Raw genomic sequence first — 27195 nt, 5'->3', positions numbered from 1 at the left:
TACTACATTATACTGTGTATCTACCTTTCATATATACTATAAAACAAAAAATGAAATTTTAAATTTACATATGTACATATATCTATTACTTTCTTACATTCGAATAATTTTACTTCCTTTTATAAAATGAAAAATAAATTTTGATGTTATCAAAATAAAAATAACAAAATTTTTACGTAACTTAATTTAATTTTATTTCAATTCGATGTTTTTGATACACTTGTTTTTTTACAATATTTTGTTTCATTCTTGCCTACATAACTCTTTTTACCATCTATTTCTTAACAAAAATGAAATATTTTGAGAATTTGGAAGTGGCAAGCAAACGAAAACTAACGGAATGGAACGAGTCGAACTACTTCTTAAGTAGATATAATTTGGTATACAAATTCATATATCAAATTAAAATCAAAGTATATCTGTCGAAGAAGTAGTTTGACTCTCCGTTTACATCACACTAGTACAATCACTCATCAATATTTCTATATAAAAAATTCCCTTAGCTAAAAGAGTTAAGCAGAATACCTTCTTATTTTCATTTTTATGCACATAAGAATTTTAGGGAGAGGGAAAGAGTACGCAGTATATGTCCATCTGTTTTTTATAATGTATTTTTAAAAGCGGGAGTTATTTATTTTTTCGTATATAAAGTGTAGGAAAAAATATTAAGAATTTTGAAAGCGGGAGTTTCATTTCTGTAGTTTATTTCAATACAAGGTGGCGGAAATGGTGTATCCATATTATAAAAACGAAGTGATTTAAAAACAAAATTTGACTATTAAAATAAAGAAAAAATATTATAATTTACATGTATACAATTTGAAAAAGACAAATAATATTAAAAAAAATCTTAAAATTTTCAGTTAGTAATTGTCATTACATTGATTGTACTAAATATAAATTATGAATTTTTTATTTTTATTTCAATTTTGTCTTTAAAAATTTAAAACAAATATTATACACATTTTTTTTATAAATTGCTTTATTTGTATACCTCATCTAGATTGCGACTTGAGGTGAAAGAGTACTTGACATGAAATCAGCTCGATACTCAAGCTGCGTTTTTACTATGTAAGCTTAAAAACCCAAAAACTGCGTTTAGCTATTAAATTTCAAATCATTATTAACATTTCATATCAAGTGAGCGACTAGAGTAACGCCGGCTTCAAGTCAAGTAACGTTTATATAAACATAATAATAAGCTTAAAGTAACCATATAAACGGGGTACATACATACCTTGAATAGGTATGTACTGTATAACGAAGTATGAAATTTTAAATTTATAACTATTGCTTTCATACATTGCTTTCATTTGTTTTTACCTAACTTTTATGAAATGAAAAATAAAATATGAAAAACAAATTTTCTTATCAAAATAAAAATAACCAAATTTTTAACTAACTTAATTTAATTTTATTTCAGTTCTATGTTTTTGACACACTCGTTTGTTTACAATATTTTGTTTCTTTCTTGCCTACACATCTTGTTTCTTTCTAAATAAAAATAGAATATTTTAAGATTTTGGAAGTGGCAAGCAAACGAAAAAGAACGGAATGGAACGTGTCGAACTACTTCTTGATAGATACATATACTTTGATTAAAATAATATGAAAACAAGAGAAAAATTTTCCAATGAAATGAAATTGTTTAAAAATTAATGGAACTATTTTACGTGAAGAGCAAAAGAATAATTAAAAATGAAAATTCAGTTTTATTGAATAAAATTTTAATTTACTGTTAACATGGGTAATTATGTAGTCTTTTCTTTTATTCTTATATGTTCCTTCTCTCGCGAATCTCTTAATGTCCACGCCTGCTAATATTTAAAGTAAATATCATATAAAATAGATATTTAATTTCGGTTATTTCTTAGCTTTTTGATTTTGTGTAGTAGTGTAAAGTAAAGTGCAAAACCATATATAATTATGTTATATTATATATATACATATTGTTATAATATATATGTAAGGTTAATATACATATGGGAACCATTGTTTACTGCTACCTTTTCTTAACATTTTTGTTATACAACAAAAATTTTAATAGAACCGCCGCCATTTTAAAATTATACTTATGTATTTTTTTTTATTTTTCAGTATGAATAGAGACATATTTACACATAGGAAATGTATTGAAATACAACAAATAAAAATATTTATGTATATGTACGTTTTAAATCAAAAATAAAATATGTTTAAAAAAAAATATTACCAGATTTTTTTATGAACATTTCTATATATCTATGTATGTATGTGCATATTTCCCTAGCCTACATAAATACGATATACATTATATTTTTATTAACAGAAAGTTGAAATCATAAAAAAATACCGGGGTTTGAGGTCAGTGTTAAAGGATGCATCAACAGATCTGATGACATTATTTCACATTTAATAGACTGAGATTTTAATAATAAATCAGTCACGAGTTTTCGATTTAGTATATGGAGGATAGAGACCAACGGACGGGCATTTCCTCATGATCTTAACACAAATCATAAGAAACTTTTTAACACTCTCATTTCTATTGTACACTATATAGTAATGTGCGTAAAGTAGAAACTTACATTCAAAGTGCAATCGGAAATGTTGCTTTAAGTACAATAAATTCAATAAACTAACGGTACATTTAAAAAACGCCCTTAAATGAAGCTTGTTTTATTAAGAATATAATTCAAAATTAGTAGTAAAATATTGTTTGAAAGTTCATTATTTTATTTTTTATATTAAAATTAATGTTTTAAATTAATAAATTGTTTCTTTTTTCTCACAAAATTAAAGAAGAGCAAAAAAAATAATGAAATAAAAGTTTCAAGTTTTTTTCCCCCTCTATACATAAATACATAATACGGTCTCCTATCATACTTTATTTTCATTATATTTTACCAATATAAAAAAAATTAAAATTTATATTTTAATATGAGAGAACCAAATAGAAAGGCAGACAGAAAAGATATCACTATTAGAGCAGGACTCTCTCATTTTTTTTTTTAAAAAAAATAAAAATAAATTTTTGCCTCTCAGAATTTTTTCCTAAATTATTGCAATGTGTAAATGAATGTGTAAGAGTAGCGTCTGAAGCAGGCAGTGTGTAGTCGTCATTATAATGATGACATGATGATGAAGAGAAAAAATAAAATTGTTTTCAAAAAACAGAAAAGAGAAAGAGAAAACAACATAAAATAAACCACAGTCAGGGTTGCCGCTTTAGTAGATTTGTACCAAAATTAAAATATTTTCTATTTTGGAAATAGAAAATCGAAACAATTTCCCAATTTGAAATTTTTAAATACATCAGTACTCGTACATATATTTCATGATCAACTTTTCGCCAATTTTCAAAACGAAAGCTATTATGAATTTGCATAACTGAAATATAGCCAACAAATTCTTGCTAAAATATGCATTTTGGGAAAATGTTAGCAATATAAAAAAATGGATTAGACGAATATTATTTTAGGAATCAGACTAATTTTATTTATACCTTTTTGTCATGACCAAATAGTTCAGCTGCTGCTGAAAGAAAATTTTTAGATGTGGCCTTAATAAAAATCAAATTAAGAAATAGATTACGAGTTGGCAAAAGAGCTAAATTTAATAAAAAGCAATGAAAAACATTACGTATTTGATTTGAATTAAAAACGCAAATACAAATGTATAATTGTAGCATAATATAAAAACGCTTCATTATAATACATACATATATTGCGATTTTGAAAAATGAAATGTGATAAAATGAATTCCTTGTGTTCTATTTATTCCTTACTTCTATTATGATTTATAAATGAATGTTCATTTTATTATACTCGTGTACATGTTAATAATGCTAATATGTTGTACCTTCATTTATGTTAATAAAAACTAAAAATGACTAAAAAATGTTTTTTTTTTCTTAAATTGGTTTATTTTTTCTATTCAAGTGGTTTACAAATATTTTTTACAGTGGCAACCCTGACCACAGCTACACAATGCAAATTTATTGAAATATTGAAAAATCACACAAAAAAACAGCAGAGCACACAGAAGAGAATTCATACCTATGCAAAAAAAAATTATTCAACCACACGACAAAACACAAAAACACTATATTATGAAGTTGACCACAAAGAATTGGTTGTTTTGTGTAAGACAGAATGAAACTTGTTTGTATAACACAATTATTATATTTTTTTTTTCTAACTTCATTCATTTTAAAACGCAGTCGTGTCGTCGTCGTCGCGACTACTTAGAGAAGCAGTAAAAGAACCAAAAAAAATTCTATGTACATTTTTTTCATTTTTTAATTTTACTCTTGTTTTTTTTCAACAAACTTTTTTAAATACTAATCAAAATTAAAGAAAAAAAAAACAAAAATAAATGGAATTTTTAAACTCACTTTTTCCTTTGCTGTTTTTTTTTGTAGTTATTTTAATTATTTAATAACTTAATTTTTTATAAAAAAAAAACTTAATTAATATTTTCTCTTATTATATTGAAATTTTTTTATTCTTTTTTAAAAATTATAAAAATTAAACTATTATTGCAAAATTTTTAATGTATCACACCATATTGTAGGTATCACCTAACCACACACATATTGTAGTAAATAACAAAAAAAAAATTATGTAAGCTACTTATTTATTTGGTAGTTATTAAAAATTTATAGTTGTGTGGTATTATACTTATGATTTGAATTAAGGCTTAGTAATTTGTTGTTTTGTATGAATGAAGTGTTCGAGAGAGAAAGAGAAAGAAAGCGAAAAAATTATTGAAAGTGAATTTTTATTGTTTTGATTTTATTTTTGATCCGCTAAACAAAAATACCAAAAGAAATATTTTTTCTATTATAAATTTTTTTTTTTGAATTTCACATTTATTAAACTCACATTATTATTTATTCTTTTTCAATTTTACAAAATTTTTCCATTTTCAAGTATATTTTTTTTGTATTTATTTTTACTTCTTTAAATATTTGCGCGTGCGGTACGCCACAAATTTTCTATTTTGTTCAACCTACACACACACACAAGTTTGTTAAAAAACTTATTTTTAGGAATTTTTATTCATTGCTCTTATTTATTGCTTTGTAGTTTTTTTTTCTATTTCACAAATTTTTAATACATATATACTTAATTTTTTTATTAAATATTTAATTGCTTTTTTCCCTTTACATACATGCAAAAATATAATTTTTTGTTGTGTAAAATTATTAATGATTTTAAGAGTAATTATATATAAAGAGAAACAATATTAACAAATAAGATAAATAAGATAACAAATAAAATAAAATCCCAAATTTAATGTTAAAGAGCAAAACAAAAACATGCAGTAAAAATTAAAAGAAAATAAAACTAAACTACATAGCGACAGTAACAAATTGTTTTTATTGTTTTTTTTCACTAGCTATTGCCGCAAATACACTACATTATTCAATACACCAGTGATGTGCAACCTTTTTTTAAATTGGACTAAATGAGAAAAAGCAATCGTTTCCCGAGCCGCAGTTATAGCAAATTTATTTTCTAGTTTCAGTAATAAGTAAGTTTAATTTCAGTAATAAGTAATTTCAAGGCATTTCGTAGTTATTTTTAAATGTTTATTAAATGTATCTTAGATATTATAATTATTTTCTTAAACTTAAACATATCATTATAAAAATAGTGATTGAAAAATTATAATAAGAAAAAATAAAAATAAGTATTAAAAGTTTTAATGAAAAATTTGACACTGCTTCTTGTCGGCATGTTTAGAAATATTTGCGGGTGTATTAGAAACTGCGACACGTAAACAGCTTTTCAACCTTTCATCATTCAGTCGATTTCGGGCTGAGTTTTTGATAATTTTCGTTTTTGAAAAAAGCTGTTCGCAAAGATACGTACTTCCGAAGAGACTACCCCGTCTTTATTGCATGATCAGATAAGTCGCAAAAAAAAATTTTAAGTCGCAAAAAAAAAATTTGTCGGGCCGCAAAAAAACATCAGCTACTTGCTCATCACTGCAATACACTATCCAATATGTATTATTCTGTGTCGTGTAAAACAAGTCATGGAAATATAAATACATTCATACACAACACATATCCTCTTTTATATTATTTTGTTGGGTGCCTGTATACGCCTGTATATTAAAAACAGAAGAGTATTGCCAAAATATAATGAGATTTCGTTTTTTTCTTTGTTATGAGAAATATTGCAAAATTCAATTATTTGTTATCGAAAGAAGAATTTGGAAAAGCACAATTTCAAGTCATATATTTGTACATGTAAGTAAAGTCGAAAACGTTGTTTAAATTAATAGACTAGCGATAGAGAGTCAGTCAGTCTATCTATCTTTTTCTCTCTTATAGAATTTCCCATTTATTAATTTTTCCGTTAAAAAAAGTAAAAGAGTTTTAGTCAATATAAACCCTGAATCTTAACAGTCATACAAAAATTTGTATTTGAAATATTTAGAATTAATTTTCATTATTGTATGGCAATTACTCGAACCTCTCAAACCATTCCACCGAACCTTTACAGATATATTTGACCTATAATTGGGCACACGACTGCCAATGAATCTGACTTTCATGAATCTGACCATATTTTTTTTTCGAATATTTAAAATTAGATTTTGGAAAATAAGCTTAATATGGTAGGTAACCGAACTTACCAAATCCATTAAAATTTTCAGAATACATGGAGAAATAAATTGACACAACCGATTTTATTATTCATTTTTGAGTTATTGCACGATCGGACTGACGGACAAAAGACGTATAAATCAACGCAGAATTTTTCGCTGAGCAAGAATAAAATACATATTCATACCGCAGATGTCTACCTTTAGTGGTAACAAACTCCGTTAAAAAATTAATATACCTTTCATGAAAGTGCAGGGTATAAAAAAAGGTTTATGTTACATGCGTCTAATTAGTTGGATATAGATACATATGTACATATTGGCTCGTCAGTTTCACGATGAATTGATGTATTTTTATGAAAATTGGATATTTGGCATTCTCTCTTTTAATGTTTATTTTGAATATAATTTACAGAAGTTTTCATGAATTTTCAAATAGAAAAAATTTTAGAAATATTCCATTTAACCGCTCCGGTTGGCTATTAAAAAAAATTAAATTAGCTATGACAAGTGAATGACCACATGTAATATTAGTTCTGTCAACCGTATATTAAAGGATGAATGTGTGATAACTGAGAATAATATAAGGTGGTCCAGACATACGACATCATATAAGCGACTATAAACATAAAGCAACATTAGTTGCTTTTATTAGTAAAGAAGTATTTAAATAATAATAATAAATTTAAACAAAAAACTCCGACAACATATTAGGTATCAATATTTATCAACAAAAATCAAAAATACTATCTCGATCTACTAGAATAAAATTTTATTGCAAGTGGCAATACTAATGCACTTTTTTTTGGTAAGTATCCTTAAAAGGAAGTAAGTTATAAAACTAAGAAAAGAAAAAAAAGGAAAAGACATTCTAGAGCTACTACAACCAAAAAACCTACAACAAAACATCAAAAAAGAGAACAGAATATGTATATATATATATATGTATATATATCAATTTAAACCTACAAATATTTGTGAAAACCAGGGGCATTTAGGGGCTTATAAACATCAAATTTAAAATGTGTTACCTATATTGGTACAATATTTTAAATTAGAAAAATTACATAGAAAAATACGAGTAAGTGAAAAATCACTGAAGTTGTGTGAGATATGAAAGTTTTTGAAAATATATAACAGTATTCTCACAAATTGTACTTACATATTTACGCTTTCTTTTACTTCATCAACCATAACTTCAAATTTTCCTTGTATGAACAAATATATATTATTTAATATAAATATATATTTTTTTATTATTTTTTGACTTTTTTAACCTATTTTGCGATTTTCCAGCTACTTTGCTAAATACAATTCAAAATTAAGTCAAATAAATGTCCAATTCTTTAATTTCTCTCTGATTTTATTTCACTGACTGTCACAATTACTTTAAGAAATAAATGCCTACCAGAATACGGGTGTACATTTTTTTGATGATTCCATGAATATATTGGGCAGCGATTTTAATCGCGATTTAATTTTGCTCTTTGAAAAAGTGCTGCAAAATCGGATTCTGCAATATATGGCAAAAGCAAGTGCCGCCATCAACGTATATTACCCAAAAAGTTTACATATAACGTGCTTAGCCCATTGATTACATAGACGTTGATCGTGTTATTGCATTGTTTAAAAAAATTGTAATTCAAAGGCACCAGCAAGAGTACAAATTCTGAAAGAAACTGAATCCAATTTACCACTTCCACCCCAACCTATTATAACACGCTGGGAGACATGATTAGATGCAATAAAATATTATGCTCACTACTTTGCAAAAAAATTTAAGATACGTTGTGCCAATTACCAGAAGAAGATACTGCTGTCGTTGCAACAACAAAAAACATGTTTTCAAATTCAGATTTTTAAAATAAATTGAAAAATGATTTTGTATTTCCATACGCAAATTTTCTTAGGACTTCAATCACTTGCTTGGAAACTTCGGTGTTGTATCTTCATGCTCAAATAAAGATTACTGAATATTTATGATGTTCGAAAAATACATGCAATTCGGTCACATGCAATTTCAGTTAAAGTTAAAATCTCCGATATTATTAAAAAAAATAGTGATTTCAATATTTTAAAAAATTTTGCGAATATTATTGCTGGGAGCAGCATCTCAAAATTTATAGACAAAAGCTGAAAACATGGCATTTAAATTTGCGCCAGTGACCTCAACTGATGTTGAAAGATTGTTTTCAATGTACAAATATATTTTGAGATTTAACCGACAACATTTTATGTTTGAAAATTTGCGTAATTATTATAAACTGCAATTTTACATAATGTCACAAAACTTAAATTGATATTTAACCAAATTGTACAATCAAAACTAAAGCTTTATTTTGGTTGCACAATTTCTATTAATTTTAATTTATATTTTTGATTCGTGATACTTTTGGGTTTTTATAAGTCTTAATTTTAGGTTTTGTTTATTATTTTTGAGTTAAATTTTGTTATATTGTACCTTTAATTAATTTATTTAGTTTTTTTTCAGCACGATTCATTTTATTATTATTTTTGAAGAAGAAGCGGCCTATTTAGGTTCTTAAAAGCAGTTTTTTAGCACCTAAAAATCCGTTCCCTAATTATTATGTATATTGATATATTGTTGTTCTTATAAATTATTATTGTAAATACATTACGAATGCACACATGCATTCGTAAAACTACAATCATATGTTTCTTTATGCATTTTAAAAACAAAAGAAAAACAGCACGGTGATGTATCCAAAGTTTTCTTTTTAAAAGAGAACTATTCATTTTTTTAGTACACATATAAATTTCGTACGGGAAAGCTATGTATATCACCGAGCAGGAAAATAATTTTATTTGTTGTTTAAAATTTAATTTTAATTTTAATTTAGTCAATAATTATATTTATTAATTATGTTATTAAATAAAATGAAGATTTATAATTTACATTAATTAAATTTTTTCTTTTGTTAGTAATATTTAGTACAAAACAAAGGTGCTTTTCAAAAAATAGTACTAAAGCTTATTTAAACTAAAAAAATGACTTAATAAATTAGCAAGATTCTATTATATAAATAGAAATGCCTCGAAGGTGTTGCGATGAAGGATGCAAGAGCAATAGTCCCCAAAAAAAGAGGAAATGCAAAACCTACACTTATTTTTTCAAAGAACGAGGTTATTAAGGATAAATGGATATAAAGGAATTTTACACCAACGAAGTATTTTTAAGAGCTTTAAATATTATTAGCTTATTTATTTAGAGTTTTAAATTTAATTTAGTTGCCTGTGGCAAATGTAATTTAATCAATTTCCTACTAATGTTCAATTTTAACTATTTGGTTTTACCTGAAAAATACTCTGTTACTCGTAATTTATTATAATGTAATTTTTTACCGGTAATTATAGTAACTAGTTTGTAAGAATATAAAATTTAATTTTGTTAATATTTAAACAAAATAAAATAATTTCTGTATATTTGTTATATTTAATCGTTTTTTATTTTTCAAACAATGAACATTTATAATTTATTCGAAAATACCTAATATAAGAATATATTTCTTCACAAAAAGTATGATAATCAGTTTTGAATACACCATATATTATTAAAATACGGTATCATATAATATATCGGAGTCTTGAGAATAAAGATGCCTGTGCTATGTGACACAAAGTGATAATTATCTATTTAGAATTTAAAGTAATGACAGAGATTTTTGGTTTTGTTTTTCGAAATCAAAGGATCCTCAAAAAAAAAAGGACCTAAAAATTTTGCCATTGAGGATATGCCACATGCAGCAGTCGAATAAATTTTATTCGATTTAAATTTTAAATGACTATAATATATTTTTCGTAAAAAGAAATTAACAGCTGATTGATTGTGTATCTTGCATTTTTGTCTCGCTTGTTCATTGAAAATGTGATTTTCCAAAGGGATTACTAAATTTTTCCAATTGATTGTGAATAAATATTGTAAACATTTAAAAACAAAAACGCAATACGAAAAATTCTTCTCACTCGAAAATTACATTTTAAAAATATATGAAAGTCACTTACTTTCTTCTCATTTCTCGAGTAAAATAGCAAGAACCGCGATCACGCCCATAACATAAAATAACATTTTTTGATTTTTATTTAAGTTTTTTTTTCGTATGAAAATGCATAATATACTTATAAATACTGTGAATTTCAAATTGCAATAAAACGGTAATTACACACATGATTAATTGTAAAATCGGGAATAAAGCATATTATTAAAATTATAAGTTCATCTGGTATAAGGAAGTTTTTTAAGGCTTTCTAAGGTATTAGTATACAACGTTTAGTACAATACTTTTTAAAAAAAAATAAGAGAAAATGATGACATTTTCTCAATGTTTAAAGTCTTCAAGTTTACTTCTAGACAGACGTATGTCTAATAAAAACCTATCCAAACATTTTATTAATCATTGTCCTTTCAAAAATTAATTTAATACTTTTGTAGACGTGTAAAAAGTTCCATGTGTAAATGGGCACTCTATATTTAAATTTTTTTATATTTTAATAATATATACAAACACACACATAGGCATGGAGAAACGAAAAAATATCAAAGAGAATATAAAAGATCATAGGGATTATACAAACGTCGTTCGAACAGCATAATTACCACCAAGAGGATAGGGTCAATTTCTTAAGAGGAAAAAAAGAGAATAAATCAAACGATGTCATTATACTAAGCGACATTACTACTTAACACAATTGATTTTTCCTCTCATTTTGAAATACACACATACACTTTTTTCACATGTAGTGTGTAGTCATGAATTTTTTTTATTAGAAAAACAAAATTTATAAATTTATAATATCCTTATTGGCTAATGTATACAGGGTTAATCAACAACAAGATAATAAAAAAATTTGATAAAATTTTAACATATTTAAGTTTTTTGGCTTATATCTAAAATATTTTTCCAAAGTTCGAATGCTTATAATTTTAAAAGAGCATGTGAAACCAAATAATCCTCTATTTTTTAATTTAAATCCTCTGATTGTAATTAAAAAACCTATTTGCTTGAAGTTCCATCTATCTCGGAACGGAAATCATAACCAAAAAAGTTGGATATGTTACAATTTCATCAAATTTTCTTAAAATTCCTGTAACTCGGAAATGGTTCCGATTTAACACTATTTTCCAAAACATAGTGTTATTTTCGACCCTCTAAACGATTGTATATTGCTCCTAACTTGTTTCTGCATCACCCTACATACAAAATACGCCTACTGAAAGTCCCTGAATGTATCATCTCCAAAAAAAAAAAAAATATCCATACATATTTTAGCTACTGCAGAGCTACAAAATGATTAAACTTTTAGAGGTCAATTTAATATTTTAATGCATGTGTGCATGTTTTGAGTATAAATTTATTTATAACTTTAAGAATAATTGAGAATTGAAAGTTGAGTAGATATTCGATTTTACGCTCTCATTTTTTAAATGAATTTAAAAAAAAAATTGGTTGTTTTCTTTTTTTAAAAATATGTAAATACATACATACATATGTTAAAATGAATGCATAGCTAAATAAAAATACCCGAATTTTTTTCTTCAATTTGATTTTTAGGTTTTTATTATTTGATGGTTTATTCGGTAGTTCGGGTAGTCGGCAATTATTTTTTTATCTAAATTTATTAAGATATACATAATACATACTATGTATTATGTATAATATAATATGCACTACATAATTATCTAGCACTCATCTGTTCTCTGAAGGAGTTCATTTGAAAACGACAAGAGCTACGGACTTGAAATTTAATATAAATGCATGTGTTTTTACTGAAATTGATGAATATTAAAATTAACTAGATTGGTCCCCATTGAATTGTAGCCTCCCGAATATGTCTCAGTAAAGACTTTATAAAAAATTTAACAAATATGATCATATCGTTGAAAAAATATATAAAATTTGTACAAATTTCTAGACATCGGCTAAGTTTTTATACCGGTAAGGTTTTATGTAGCCTGATAAGATTTTATGATCTTGAAAAACATATTAAAAAAATTGGGCTAATATATGAGAAGTGTCAATGGACATTTTAAAAAATAGGTCTCTCTACAAAACTATAAATTATGATCATAATTCTGCGAGGATCCAGATTTCAGAAAAGTGTCATTTTAACAAATTACCAGTTGTGAGTTTTTTTTTATTAAAATTTCATAATCCGAATATGAATTTTTAAGCTCATTAAATAAAAAAAACCCTATAATTCGAATATATGAAAAAAAAAACAGATTTTTAAAGTTGAATTTCGAAACTATGTAGTTCTTCTCCTCTTCCACAATGCTATTAAAGCCTACAGCTCAAATCAATCTCGGAAGTGGCGATTGAAATGATAACAAAAAAAAAAACTGGTAATTCTTTTTCCTACCCATCACCATCGTTCCTACCCATCACCCCCATCACCCATCAGTATAATTGAAATATTTACATTGAAGCATTGAGAAACAATAAAATAGAGAGAGATTCAAATTGAAAATAAAAATTTTAAAGTATTTATACAGACAACAACAACAATAATAACAATAGCATTCAAATATATTTTCAAGTCAATTATTTCAAAATTAAATTTTTATAAAGTTTATAGTTTTTATTTGTGTGTATTCACACATACATATATACAGGGTGGCGGAACTCAATGGTATTCCCGAAGCAGGGTGATAGAGAGACTTCAGACGTGCAAAAACATCTAGCGAAATTTTACTTTTTTCATTTAAAACCCTCTAATTTTTATAACTCGGAAAATATGACAATTTTGTATACTCATTTTAAAGCTAAGAAAGTTCTCCTTCAAGCGACCAGTGGATGCCAAGACTTTTTTGTTTCAATCTATTTTAGCATCTTCTTTTCTTTTACTTAGCGAAATTAATGAACCCGTTTGGCAAGAGCTCAGGGGTTGCAAGGTCTTCTCCTATAGGGGAAGTTAGAAGAAAAACCATAGAAGGTTATATAGAAAGAAGGTCTGAAGACGACAACAAAAGTAAAACCTCTGAAGGTAATGTAAAGGGCCCGTTACATTAGCGTCCAATGGTCGATTTGCGTTTAAGCGATTTGGAGAACTTGTGTAAGGAGCTGATAGAAGAGATCTGTAAACTTAAGACAGAAAATGTAAGATTACTGGGATAGCATAATGCAATTTCAAATGGCACCGAAAAAGACATAGGTGTGATCGTGTATGAAACGAATGAGGAAGAGTTGGCTAGAGAAACCGATTGGATTCTTAAAACCAAAAGAAACTCAAAGAAGAGAAAAGCCAAAAGTTTACCAAAAATTTATTCGGCACTAGAAATTAATAGCACCTGGGTGGAGAAATCTCCACCAAAGAAGAACGCTCATCTTAAAAAACATAAACCTCCGCCGGTAATAGTATGTAGTGCAACTAACTAGACGCAGCTAGCTAATAGGGATCCTCAACGACGAAAGTATTTACGGAAATGTAAATATGATCAACTAAAAATAAATGTTGAAAATGAAAATGAATATAGACAATTAACTGAAACTGTTAATAAGGCCAATTTGGAATGGCATACATATGAAAATAAATTGACGAGGCCAATTAAAGTAGTGGTCAGAAATCTACATCCATCATGTGAGCCACACAGCATATTAAATTCGCTAATAATCCCCAAAGGGGATTCAAATGCGTGGAAGTCATAAATAAAATGAAAAATTAAAAGAAAATGATATAAATACTATTAAAAAGTTGTCCCTTTTTATATTTTCCTTCTATCATACCGAAGATATAAATAAAATATGTAAAACAGAATATCTTCAGTACATAAGAGTAAAAGTTGAGCCTTTTAGAAATAATTGATCCATCCCACAATGCAAGAGATGCCAAAGGTTCGGTCATACAAAGATTTTGCCGGAGAGGGGCTAAATACCTAGGCTGTTTAGTAGATAAGGAATTACAAAAAAGGAGAATGAAAGGGAATCTGCCTAAGCGGGTCCTGAGTAATCATGGAGGGACCCTCGACGATTAATGCTTTTACATCAAATAAGGTAAAAAATGGTTTTACATACTCACAAATGGCCTTCAAAATGGCAGAAAATTATATAGATAAAAGACCTAAGAAAGACAAGGATATTGAATTATGAAAAAATGGAAAATTTTGATTTATGAAAAATGTGAGTAAATAAAATGCGAATTGATACGTGGAATGCAAATGGCGTTCTAAATAGAAGGTACGAATTACAGGTTTTCCTTAGAGCTGAAAATATCAACGTATATTTGTTGTCAGAAATACATTTGGGGAAAGACTTGGAGAAACTGGGTTATAGCTGCTATAGAACAACCTACGTTGTAATCATTCAAGAATAGGTAGTACTATTTTAATTAGGGAAACCAAAAAATATCATGAGGAATTCAAAATAGAGGCTGAGGAGGTTCAACTTGTTGTGATTAAAATTGAGTCTCCCAAGTCGAACTTCAATGTTGGTTCAGTATATCGTCCTCCGGGATGTAACATAAAAAAGAATATTTTTAAGCACCTTCTATGCGCGCGAGAGGAAATCAATTTTTACTGGGAGGTGAATATAATGCCAAACATGTAAATTGGGGCTCTAGATTGATTTCAACTAGAGGTAGAGAACTAAAGAAAGCCATTCGGTTTCTTGGTTTCGAAAACTTTTCTTCGAAAGTTGGGATGTATAAGTTTTCTTCAAAAGTTGCGCTCGATAATATTTGGCACGCCGTTTTATTATTTAAACTTAATAAATTGATACCTTTGCAATTCGTGGAGTTACCTGAATCATATTAATCTAACAGGCTTTTTCGAATCAAACAGGACGACGAGTACTTTACGCTTAGGGAAATACGTGCTTTATACAAACGATTTGACAGATTTATAAGGCATAACTTGGGCTACATTGACCGACGGCACAGAAATATTGGCAGTGGAATTAAGTATTGAAGAATCAACAAAAAAAATACAATATAGGTAAATGGACGAATACATGGAAAACAAGGCTAAATGAAAGTAAACCAGTACATGTGGATTTAACAAACAAAAATTTAGTGAACCCACCATAATGGAGTTTGAATGATGCTAAAGTATCAACCAAAACAAAGCGAAATATCTAGGTCCGGCTCAGATGGAAAGAACATAAAAAGAAAAAAAGAATAGAATTAGAACACAAATATAGAAAAACTATTGGCTCCTAGGTCATGGGTCTGGATTGTCAACATACAATAAGGTGTTGATATATAACCAAATGATAAAGCCTATATGGAAGTATGGCTTGCAGCTATGAGGTTGTGTTAAGCAAACATACATCAAACAAATACAAACTTCCCAGAAAAAGGTCCTTAGTAATGTGGTGCTCCCTTGTATGTGCGCAATAGTGATATTCATAGGGATCTGGATGTCACCAGGTAAGTGAGGAGATAAGGAACTCTGCCATGAAACATAGCGCGTTTGGAACAGTATGCAAATGTCGTGGCCTTCCGACATATAGGTATATATATATATATATATATATATATATATACAAATATATATATATATATATGTATATTTTGACCAGATTTTGCGGTTTGGATTTATCGAAGGTGATCAAAAACAAAAATTAAAACAAAATTGTCAAAAATCCCCATTCATTTAATGTGAGACGACAATAATATTGTATTCTTCACGTTTGTTTTTATGTGTTTAACATAATCTTTAACGTTCTCAAATTCTGAATCGAAAAAAGTATCCTACTGAATAACAGTTTTAGTTGGATTTACCTTGTATGCATATACTTATATACATATATAAAAAGATTGCAAAATTATTTTATTAGAAATTAAACTAGAAAAACATAAAATAAAAACTTGTTTTATTCACAAAAAAAATATGAATATGAAAAAAAATTTGAAAAAAAAAAATATATATATGAAAAAACGAAAAAAGAAAATCAGGATTGTCGGGAGAAAAGAACAAAAGCAATTACCACTTTCGTTTTAAAAAGTTATCAAATTAAGAAAAACGCTACCAAAATAATGCGTTTCTTTTAATTTGGTAGCGCTACTACATGGTGACATGTGGACCAAATTTTAAAATTTTATTTGATTGCCGCAAATTGTGGTCACGAAAAAGTGTACTTTTTAGTTTCATGAAAATGTTGCGTAAGATAACAAAAATTTCCTTGAAATTTCTTTCAAATTTTAATAAAACAACCAAGTCTTTAGTTAACACATCTACTGTAAAAAAAAAATGTAAATTAAGCTCGTAGTTGAGGTTTAATTTATGACATTATATTTCTACGAAAAAATTAGTCGTCAGTTAGTTGAAATTGAATTAGACAAACAAGTTCGCAGTTTGACAAAAGAGTACAAGACAGACGGTCAGACCGGCATCTTGCTAAAAAATATAATTCTACGTTCTTCTATCATGTAGAAGACATTTATGTTGAAAGTTTTAGTTCAACCTTTCACATAAGCTTTCTTATTGTATTTAGTATACTCGTTAAAATATCTTATTCTGATTAAACATAATGGATATTGATTCTCCTTACCTTAATATAATTCTTTAAACAAGACATGCATGTATGATCAACAATTAAGAAATAAAGCATCTTGAAAAAAACAATGAAGCCAAATTTGTTCTAGTTGTCTTACTTTGCTCCGAGCATTGTCAAAGTCGTAACAGTAGAGTATATATATTTATTTTCTTGTCTGTAAGAAGGATAAGTTTTTTTAAAGTAAAAACTAAAAAATATTCCAAAATATTTTTTCATTTTAGATATATGTAAAAAAAAACCAAATTGTTTTTTTCTCTTTAAATAAATTTATTTTATAAATTGCAAATGATCATAATTTGTTAAAAATTTTTTATATCTATTATTAGTTTTGTTTGACAATTTTACTAAACAATATTAATGACAATAAATCTTAATAATTCATATAAATCTTAATGAGTCTAAAGCAGTATAATTTTTAACAAATTTTAATTAATATGGTGGTTATTACTCACTGAAGTAGATGGTATGTTGTCGTATTCTTTCTTATTTATTTCAATTAAGCTTCACATACTAATTAATTCTGAAACAAAATATTTTAGAATCCAAATAATTCACGCTAATATTTTATTTTACTTACTGAATTCAACGCCATTGGGGGACGTCTTCATGTATTTCTTTGGTGACCAAATCTTCACTCTATAAAGGGAAATATATCTCATTTCATCATTTTTAGGAAACTGTAATTATCCAAAAAAAAATAATTTAAAATATTTTTTTGTATGCTACATTTTATCAAACACAAACTCTTTTTGCTTAAAAATCATCCGGCCCTGCTAAAATGATGTTATCCGCAGTAATTTTAATTTAAAACAAAAACATATTTTCTTTGCAAAATTAAAAACTTGATAAAATTAGAAATTGTGAATTATTCAAAGCGCTATTGAATTAATATTTCTTTTAATTATTGAAATCAATAATATTCACATATATATGGTGTAATAAAACTATTTGTTTTTACAAATGGGAATAACAATTTAGAATTATACACCTTTTTCTTTTTCAACAAATTTTTTTCTTTTTTTCACTTGTTATAATTTTTTTATGAGTTTTTAGCACTTTTCCAAAAAAAAAATTAAAAAAAGTGCTTATTAATTTCACTCTATCTGCCCGTCCGTTCGTCTGTCCGTGTGTCTGTTTACAAAATTTATACACCCTTGAAGATAGAAAGCTGAAATTTTATATGTGCGTATATCTTTACTAGAAACTTATTGCCGTAGAACAAAATTTTTACGTGTCTCTCCCGCTCTAGAAGTTATACCCCCCAAAACCCTAAAAATGCCATTTTTTAACTATTTGTTGCAGTGAAACAATAAGCATTTTTCAAATTTGCAAACGCAGAAAGGCAGTTCCTTGCTTCTTCTATCGTGGCATACTATAGTCAAACTTTAAAAAAACAAAATGGCCGTTTAAATTTACCGTTATCTAAAACCTGTTTTTTCCAAATTTTTGAAGTTGTTTTTCTTCTAGACCCCAGTTTGGTGGAGCCAGCAGCTTTTAAATACTAATAAATACTTTATTTCGTTAGAAGGATTTTTTTTTCCATCTCCACCCCCTCTCAAGTTATCGCCTATTGAAATTTGTAAAATTTGAATTTTTGACGCCTTATATTTCCGAAACAGCAAGTTTTTTTCAAATTTCTATAAACGCAAAAAGCTAACGGTAAATTCCATGACATTAAAAAATACAATTACTTTTCTTAACTCACGCAATTAACCCTTAAAAACGAGCATTAAATTAACCCATCTTTATATTAATTTTTGCTTTATTTCAAAGACGACATAAATCGTTCATCCCAAATATATGCAATCCTAAAAATCGTTTCGTTAATGAATCAAAATAATTTTAATACTGTGGTAGGTATACATACACTGTATTTAAAAGCAGTATTTTCCCTTGTTTAACGGAAAAATGCTACAGTACAAACCAGTGGTGTCACCCAGCTTTATTATAAAAAAAAGTTTTGAGATTTTTTATTTACGAACTGCATTAATTTTATCAGTAAAAAACAAAATTTTCTTTGTTTACTTTTTATACTGCGGCGCGTAATTTTCTAAGAAAAAAAACAACAGCATTTGGCATTTAATGTTAATTTCATTTTGACAATGCTCGGAGCGAAGAAAGAGACTTACCTGTGGTTTTTGGTTTCACTATGATTTTTTTTCAAGATACTTTTAAAAATATTATCTTTATAAGGAGTGTAAGCGAGATAGAAACAAAGATGCTCCTTCCTTTAATATTTATAATTCGTTGTGTTTGATTAATTTTGAATACTTAAATGGGAAAAATCGACGCAACGATTTATTTTTTTTTTGTGGCAAATAAAAATTTCATTTACAATAACTTTTGCAAGAACAATATTTTAAAAGAAAGTAGTTTTTTGTTAACAGTTTTCAACTAAACAAAAAGTTATTTTCAATATTAAGACCAAAGTAATCTGGAAGCAACAGTTTTTTTTGTTGTGAAATGAGCAAAAGTAGATAATTCAAGAATCCCAGTATCAAGAATTTTAAAATTTGCGTAAGAGCTACAAAGTTACCAAACGAAAATAAAAAATTTCCACTTATGGTAGAAAATTACCACGATGGCAAACCTAACAGCAATATTACAGCATCACATAATATAAAATTGGTTTCTTTAATAAAGAGCCGGACAACACACACAAAAAAATAAAAATTGATGAAAATGGAAATAAATAAACAGAAAAGAAAAAGTACACACATAACACGTTTGCGCATTTTACACAGACCCTCTCTACAAACCTTTTTTTCTTGCTTTTTTTTTTTAATACTCTTTGACTTTTTATATATACTTAAGTAATTAAGTTACATATAATATTATGTACGTACCTAATACTATCTCATCAGTGATAGGCTATTATTCAAAGTAAGTGTGCCAATATTGGCAAATTTGAAAATTTAAAGGTGCAGATATACTCGTTTTCGAGCTACAGCCTGTTGAAAAAAAAGGTACCAGACTTTTTCTGCATATAAACAAACGGTTAAAATTACGGAACCACGCGACTTAAAGTTACTATCAGGTACTTGCTTTACACGCATTTGTTTGCTCTTTATTTTCGATCTTACAGTCAATTTGATCTGAGCCACAATTTTCCGATATTTGTAAATTTTGGAATTTTTTATATATTTGGAACCTGCCAATGCCGGAAATTTTAAATTTTCTGCCACAAATCTCATTACTGACTGTTACAATATTATGATATTTGACTTAGTAAAAATTTTATTTTGAGGACAAATTAAAGGGAGACGTAATTTAATTCGTTTTGTACGACAAGAATCTTAATCATAAAAGGAATGGAAACTTACATAAAAATACAGAATTATTTTTTCAAATTGTACATCTCAGAAAATTGTATAAGCTGGTTAATTTGATATGTAAATATATAATCAAAAAAAGCAAAACTTTTGGAGAGAAATAAAAAAATAAAATGACGAGGATAGATAAGAAAATTACTGGTATGCTACAATTTAATTGAATAATAAATCTTTTGAAAAAAAAATAATAAAATGTCAAAAAAGTAAATTCCTTTGATTTTAAATAATTTAAAATTAAAAAGAGTTAAAAGTTAATAAACTTTGTTTGATGTGTAAACGGTGTCTAAAATTTCAAGTGAAAAATAAAGGCATAGAAATATTATTATAATTGCTACTTGGGATAGAGAAACGAATATGTATTAGCGCTACAGAATTATGCGGCATTATTCTTCTGCAATTGCAATCCTTCAAAAACCAAGGAGAACTTAATAAAGTTTACATATATTTGGAAATTAAAAAATATTGAAAATTTACCTGAATTTTAGCTCAAATAAGTGTTTTTTTTCTCTAAACGTATATGAGTTGTCTTACTTTAAAAGGTTTCTTGCTTCTTTTCTTCATTTATAGTTGAAAAGTTAAATTTCATCTGTCAAATTTTTTTTATAAAAATTGTTTTATAGTGTTATATTTTTTTATTGTTTTGTTTTTATATTTTTAATACAATATTATTTGTGTACCACTCTAAATAAATATATTTTATTTTTTTTAATTGTTAAAATATTTTTTTTTAATAAATATCATTGATTTTTCTAATTAAATAAAAAATAATTTTAATCCTTTTCGTAATTTACATTTTTACACTATCCATAATAAATAAAATTATATTTTGCTTTACTTAAATTCTATTAAAAATATTTTTAATTAATAATTTATCCAAAATACACTCATACATACATATTTACATAACATTAATATATAATACTCTTTATTTCCCAGTTTGCAATGCCATTCGTTCACAGATCAAATGTACATTTGAATTTAATAATAATAGCATATTAAATTTACGTTAAAAAAGGCAAAAAATTCATCTTCAATTTAAATATTAGATATTTAGATTAGCATAGCAGATACAATAATAGAAGCTGGTAGGTTACCCACCTAACTACCAAAATAAAATTGTCCGACAGATTCAGCAATGCATACCTATACGGTCTATACAAAGAATGAAAAGAAGGGTTTATCTTCAATGGGCTGTTAAATTTTATTTAAGTAGTTAAAAGTATTATAACTATGGGAAAGAAATATTAATTGGCCAGAAAGAGAAAAGGTAGACAACATTCTTCATAGTCATAAAGTGAAAATGATTTTTAATAATACACCAAATCAGAGAATGAACTAAAGATGTGCGTGCAATTCAAATAAAAATAATAAAAATAATAAAACTAATAAAACTTCGAATTAGAATAATTATGCTTTTCTTACCGTATTACGATAAAAAAAGAAAAATAAAAATTATATAAAATGATCAAAAGAAGACTAAAACCAAAAAAAAAGATAAGAATAAAGGTATTTATTTAATAAAATCCTTGCAGTCAGGTTATAGAAGCATTGAAAAGTTTTAAAAGTTTTGTATCTTGTACATACTTTAGATCTAATTTAATTCCAAAATATGTTCAAAAGTAATTTATATTTATTAAAATAAAATAATCGAATACAAAAGCAATTGTCAATACAAAAGCAATCTTAATTCTTATGATCCGCAGCCAAGATATGGCAAAAAAATTTTAAATTCCAATTAAATTTGAAAATACAAAACTCGTGTTGATCCCTTCCCTTCTTCGACTTTATTTTCTTCGTTATAAAATAAATTCACATTTTTGTATACCTAACTCCATTTCATTCATAAAATTTTTCTATCCCCTTAAAATATAAAAAAAAAAATTAAACAAAACTATTATAAAAAATTATTATAAATAATAACTTCTCAAAAAGGCTTGAAATAAAAAAAAAAAATTGGTCTAGGTACCTTAAACAGGCTTATACAGGGTGTTTCCTATCAAAGTGCACCGCTATATACCATTGCACAGGCCCTCATGATTAGAAAAACTTTTGTATAGAGACGATACTCACAGTTCAACAGATTCGGAGCTATAGGGGCTTAAAGTCAATTTCAACTAATTTTTTTTACTTTTTGAAATGTTAAGTATAACTCCGTGCCTGTGCAAAACAACTATTATTAAATACGATTTGGAAACCTCAGAATAAGAGCTTTCTTATCTGTACCTTTCTTATTATTTTTTTATGATCTACATTAATTATAATCTGTTCAGATCTCGGAATCACATATTTTTGAAGTTCAAAAAGTTTGAAATTTTAAATTTTCAATTTTAAAAAACCTTAATTTCCTAAGTCACGTAACACAGGAGCTTGGTCCAATTTTAGTACAGCTGAAAGACTTGGCAATCAAGCTACCTAATCTCGTTAAGGACTTATTGAGGATAATAGAGTACTGTAAAAGTTAATTTTACACCAAACTTGTTTTTTTTTTCAATAACATTGAACAATGTAACACAATACACCCATGCCTCGCTTAACGGAAGCTCATTATACGGAATTTCGGTTTTACGAAATTCAAAAACTAAACCAAAGTCCCTTTTTGCGGGAAAAAAATCGATTTACGGAAAATTTTTAAAACGCAAAAAAAAGTAGTCTAAAAAATTACAATTTTTATAAAAAACTTATTTCTGGGAATTTTTTTGTTAAAATATACATATATATGTTAAATATTATGTAGATACAACCATTGTGATTATGTATGTATATGTACTCTAATGTTTTATAAGAAACAGAGATCAGAGCAAAATAATGCAAAGAATTTATATGTACCTATGTAATTGCTTTTTTTTCCAAGAACTAAAATTTCCTGTTGATTCTTGTTGTCTAATGTTGTAATAATAATGAAATCCTACTATATTTTTCGCATTATGCAAATTAACAAGAAATATACGTTTAGGTAAAAAATGATGTGGTTGTAAGTCAGTTTTGATTTCAATAATCTTTTGAATCAATTTTAAGGAACTTAGCAAATGTTTAGCTAACATGCCTAGAAAAGTGTAAACTTTGTAAATTTTCGCTTTCTGTCACCCGAATCCTCTGAAAATGTAACTAGTTACGTAGTTACGGTGACATTCAGATCTCAAATATCAAATTTCAAAAAATTCCATCAATTCTTTCCGTAAATGTGGTAAAAAATGTCAATTCGAATATTAAACTTCAAAAAAATTGACTCGCAAAAAAGTTCAGTTCCAGAGCTGTGATATATCCCAAAAGTTGATCAAATCCAACTTGAGATACACGCGCGCACACAGAGAACCGAAATCTCTATAAAAGTAATTTATTTATGCTTCCCTACTATGGGGAAGTGCATTCCCACCGAAAATTCGATATGCAAAATTTGTTTCCATCACATTACCTCCCTAATTGTATGCAATGCGGTCGGTAATAGAAGTAAAAATAATAACACTCTCTCTCTCTTTTTGACACACAGCGCTTAAACCACACATTCCTTGTTTTTTTTTTATTTTAAAACAATTTTAGCAAGCATTTAGGTACAAAATTTTAGTGAGCACTTTAGGTAAAAACCTTTTTTTTTTTTCATAATTATAGAAATTGAAGAGCCTTTAAATATTTAATTCTATTTTTCCCGAAAAATTTCAATTTTTTTACACCCTTTACGAACGAAATTTTTAACTGGATTGGTACCACACATTATGAATGATTGAAAGTTAACACATAAAATATGTAGTAAATGGATGTTAAAAACCTTATAATAATTTGTGATTAGGAAATAAATGTGTAGCAGCGCGCCTTTTTAAATATTTTTTTTATATTTAATTGATTTTTTTTTTAATTTTTGAAATTAAATTAAATGATTTTAAGTTTCAATAATAAAAAAGGAAAAACTCACAAATTAATATCGCAAGTGCAAATAAAATTTTTTTTTTATAAAACACAATAATATATATTTTATTAAATACCTATATACATATATATATACATGCATATACACTTAAATATATACATATAGTTACATTATATAGTTACAATAAAAAATTATATATATTAAGTACCTAATCAAGTATACAATTTAAAAAATGAAAACAAAAAAAATATTACATACATTATATTTATGCATTCAGGTATAGACTATATAGGCACATTTTATGTATGCATGTTTGTATGTACGTACATACAGATATGGATAAAGAGAGAGAGAGCAAAACTTTTATTATATTTTTTCTTTTTTCAAATTCATCTTTTTAATTATTTTTTATATTGCAGATATACAAAAAAACCATCACCACATATCGCAGCAAAGCCACCACAAATGTATATGTGTATACGTGCGTGCATATATACGGGAGGAAAGTACGAGAGAAAAATATTTAAAAAACTGTCACTGTTCTGCACTACCGCGGTTCTACTTCTGTATATGCAACATATATACACATCAATTACGTATATATAAGGATATATATATTGCATATACAATATTACAACGGTATATTCTCAAGTTTTATATAATTTATATATATATAAATTACACGGATTCATATATATAAATAGATTTTTATATATAATAGAAAACTATAAATATACATATATGTGTATTTTTGTATGTATGAATATACGGATGTTAAATTTTACTTTTTTTTCTTTATTAAATAAGTTTTTTTTTTAATTTGGAAATTAAATTTGTTCTTTTTTTCTATTCAATTTTCAAATAAAAATTATTCAAAATTTTCAATTTTTATTAAAAAAAAATTTCTTTTACACGTTTTTCTTTTTTTAATATTGATTTTTTTTCGCTTTTTCATTAAAAAAAAATATTTTCAATTCAATTTTATTGCAATTTGTTTTACAAAACCTTCTATAAAAAATGTATATATATAAAATTGAATTACTAAAATTGCAAATTTTAAAATAAAATTTTCAATTAAATTTTAATACAATTTTGGGAGAAAAAAATAAAAATGTCGAAATTAAGGAATTAAAAAAAAAAATCAGCTTTTCAGATTTTTTTTTTCTATTTTTTTCTTTTTTTGTAGAACAGCACCAAAAATTTTTATAATTTTCAACAAAATTAAAACTTTTAAAATTTTTATAAAAAGATTTTTTTGTACACAGTAAAAAAAAATATATATTGAACGAGAACAAACTAAAAAATTTTTAATAATTTTTTTTTTATTTTAAAAAAATATTTAAGAAACACAAACACAACAAAGCCAAATTTATTATTCGTTTTATTATTTTTCTCTTTTTCTTGTTTTTCTTCTTTTTTTTCCTATTCAAGTGTTATACTCCGTCGTCGTCGTCGCTACACCGACCATGTTGAAAGTTTCATTCACACTAACGTTATAAAATGAGAGAAGAAACAAAAACAACAAAAAAATTTAATACATATTTTTTCTTTGACATTAATCGGGTTTAGCTAACATGCTATTAGAGCTGCTAGAGTAGGCCAGCTAAAAATATATATTTAAAAAAGACAGAACGAAAAGTGAAAATTATCCAAAATGAACGCAGAAGAAGCAAGACAACTATAAAGTACTTTTTTTTTTCCTTTTTTTTAATTTCATATTTTGCACGTTAACATATTTTATAAGTATCAGCAGGGATGCCATATATTTTCGGTAATTTTCTGTACGGCTAGCTTGTAACCAAAGTAAAATATATTTCTCTTAGAAGTGGTTCGACTCGTTCCATTCCATTATTTTTCGTTTGCTTGTCAGCCACTTGAAATTCTTAAAATATTCGATTTTTCTTTAAATAGATGGGAATAAGAGTTGTGTAGACAAGAAAGAAACAAAATATTGTAACGAATGTGTCAAAATCATAAAACTTAAATAAAATTAAATTAAGTTAGGTAAATTATTTCGTTATTTTTATTTTGATAACAACAAAATTTATTTTTCATTTCATAAAACTTAGGTAAATGCATTCGAATGTATGAAAGCAACAGTTATAAATTTAAAATTTCATACTGTGTATAAAGTACATACCTACATATTTAAGGTAGATAGATACACAATATGACGTAGTAATATGCATGTACCCCGTTTATATGGCTGCCTTAAGCTTATTATTATGTCTATATAAACGTTACCTGACTTGAAGCCGGCTTCACTCGAGTCGCTTACTTGTTAATAATGATTTGAAAGTTGATAGCTAAACGCCGTTTTCGGGTTTTTAAGCTCAGCTTTTTTTTGTAAAAACTCAGCTTGACTTTCGAGCTAATCTCACGTCAAGCCGCAAGTTACACGAGGTATAGAAATTAAGGAATTTATAAAAAAAAAATGCGTATTACCGATACGTGTGTATGTGTATATATTCATAAGAGATATGCGTTTTAAATTTTTAAAGACAAAATTGAAACAAAAATTTCATAGCTTATATTTATTACAATAAATGTAATGAAACTAAATAACTACAGCTTTTAAAATACATTCTAGAACAACAGGTGGACATCTACTGCGTACTCTTTTTCTCTCTCCAAAATTCTTATGTGTATAGAAATGAAAATAAAAAGGTATTCTGCTTAACTTTTTTAGCTAAGCAAATTTTTTGTATACAAACATTGGTGAGTGATTGTAACTCATGAATAAATAGATAACTGTAATTACTAAAAATACACAATTCAAATTCATTTTTGTGCGGAGATTACAAATGTACTACTAAATAATATTGCACTACCAAATTTACAAACTACTATATTGTGTAAAAATTTATCAAATAAACTATAATAAAAAAAA

General features: G+C 26.5%; 1 long non-coding RNA gene across 1 annotated transcript in view; it reads right to left on the bottom strand.

Annotated features, from left to right (window-relative positions):
* The window catches only part of LOC129606818 (uncharacterized), a 34329-nt gene extending 8479 nt beyond the window's left edge, over positions 1-25850 (bottom strand). Inside the window, exons 1-2 of the long non-coding RNA XR_008696775.1 lie at positions 25660-25850; positions 20918-21285 (exon numbers count right to left, since the gene is read on the bottom strand). This is a non-coding gene — a long non-coding RNA (uncharacterized LOC129606818). The remainder of the gene's footprint in view (positions 1-20917; positions 21286-25659) is intronic.
* Positions 25851-27195: the final 1345 nt, after the last annotated feature.

This window comes from Condylostylus longicornis, unplaced genomic scaffold (genome assembly GCF_029603195.1).
Source record: "Condylostylus longicornis isolate FDR11 unplaced genomic scaffold, ASM2960319v2 ptg000003l, whole genome shotgun sequence".
Lineage (NCBI taxonomy): Eukaryota > Metazoa > Arthropoda > Insecta > Diptera > Dolichopodidae > Condylostylus > Condylostylus longicornis.
This window is presented reverse-complemented; position numbering and strand designations above follow the sequence as displayed.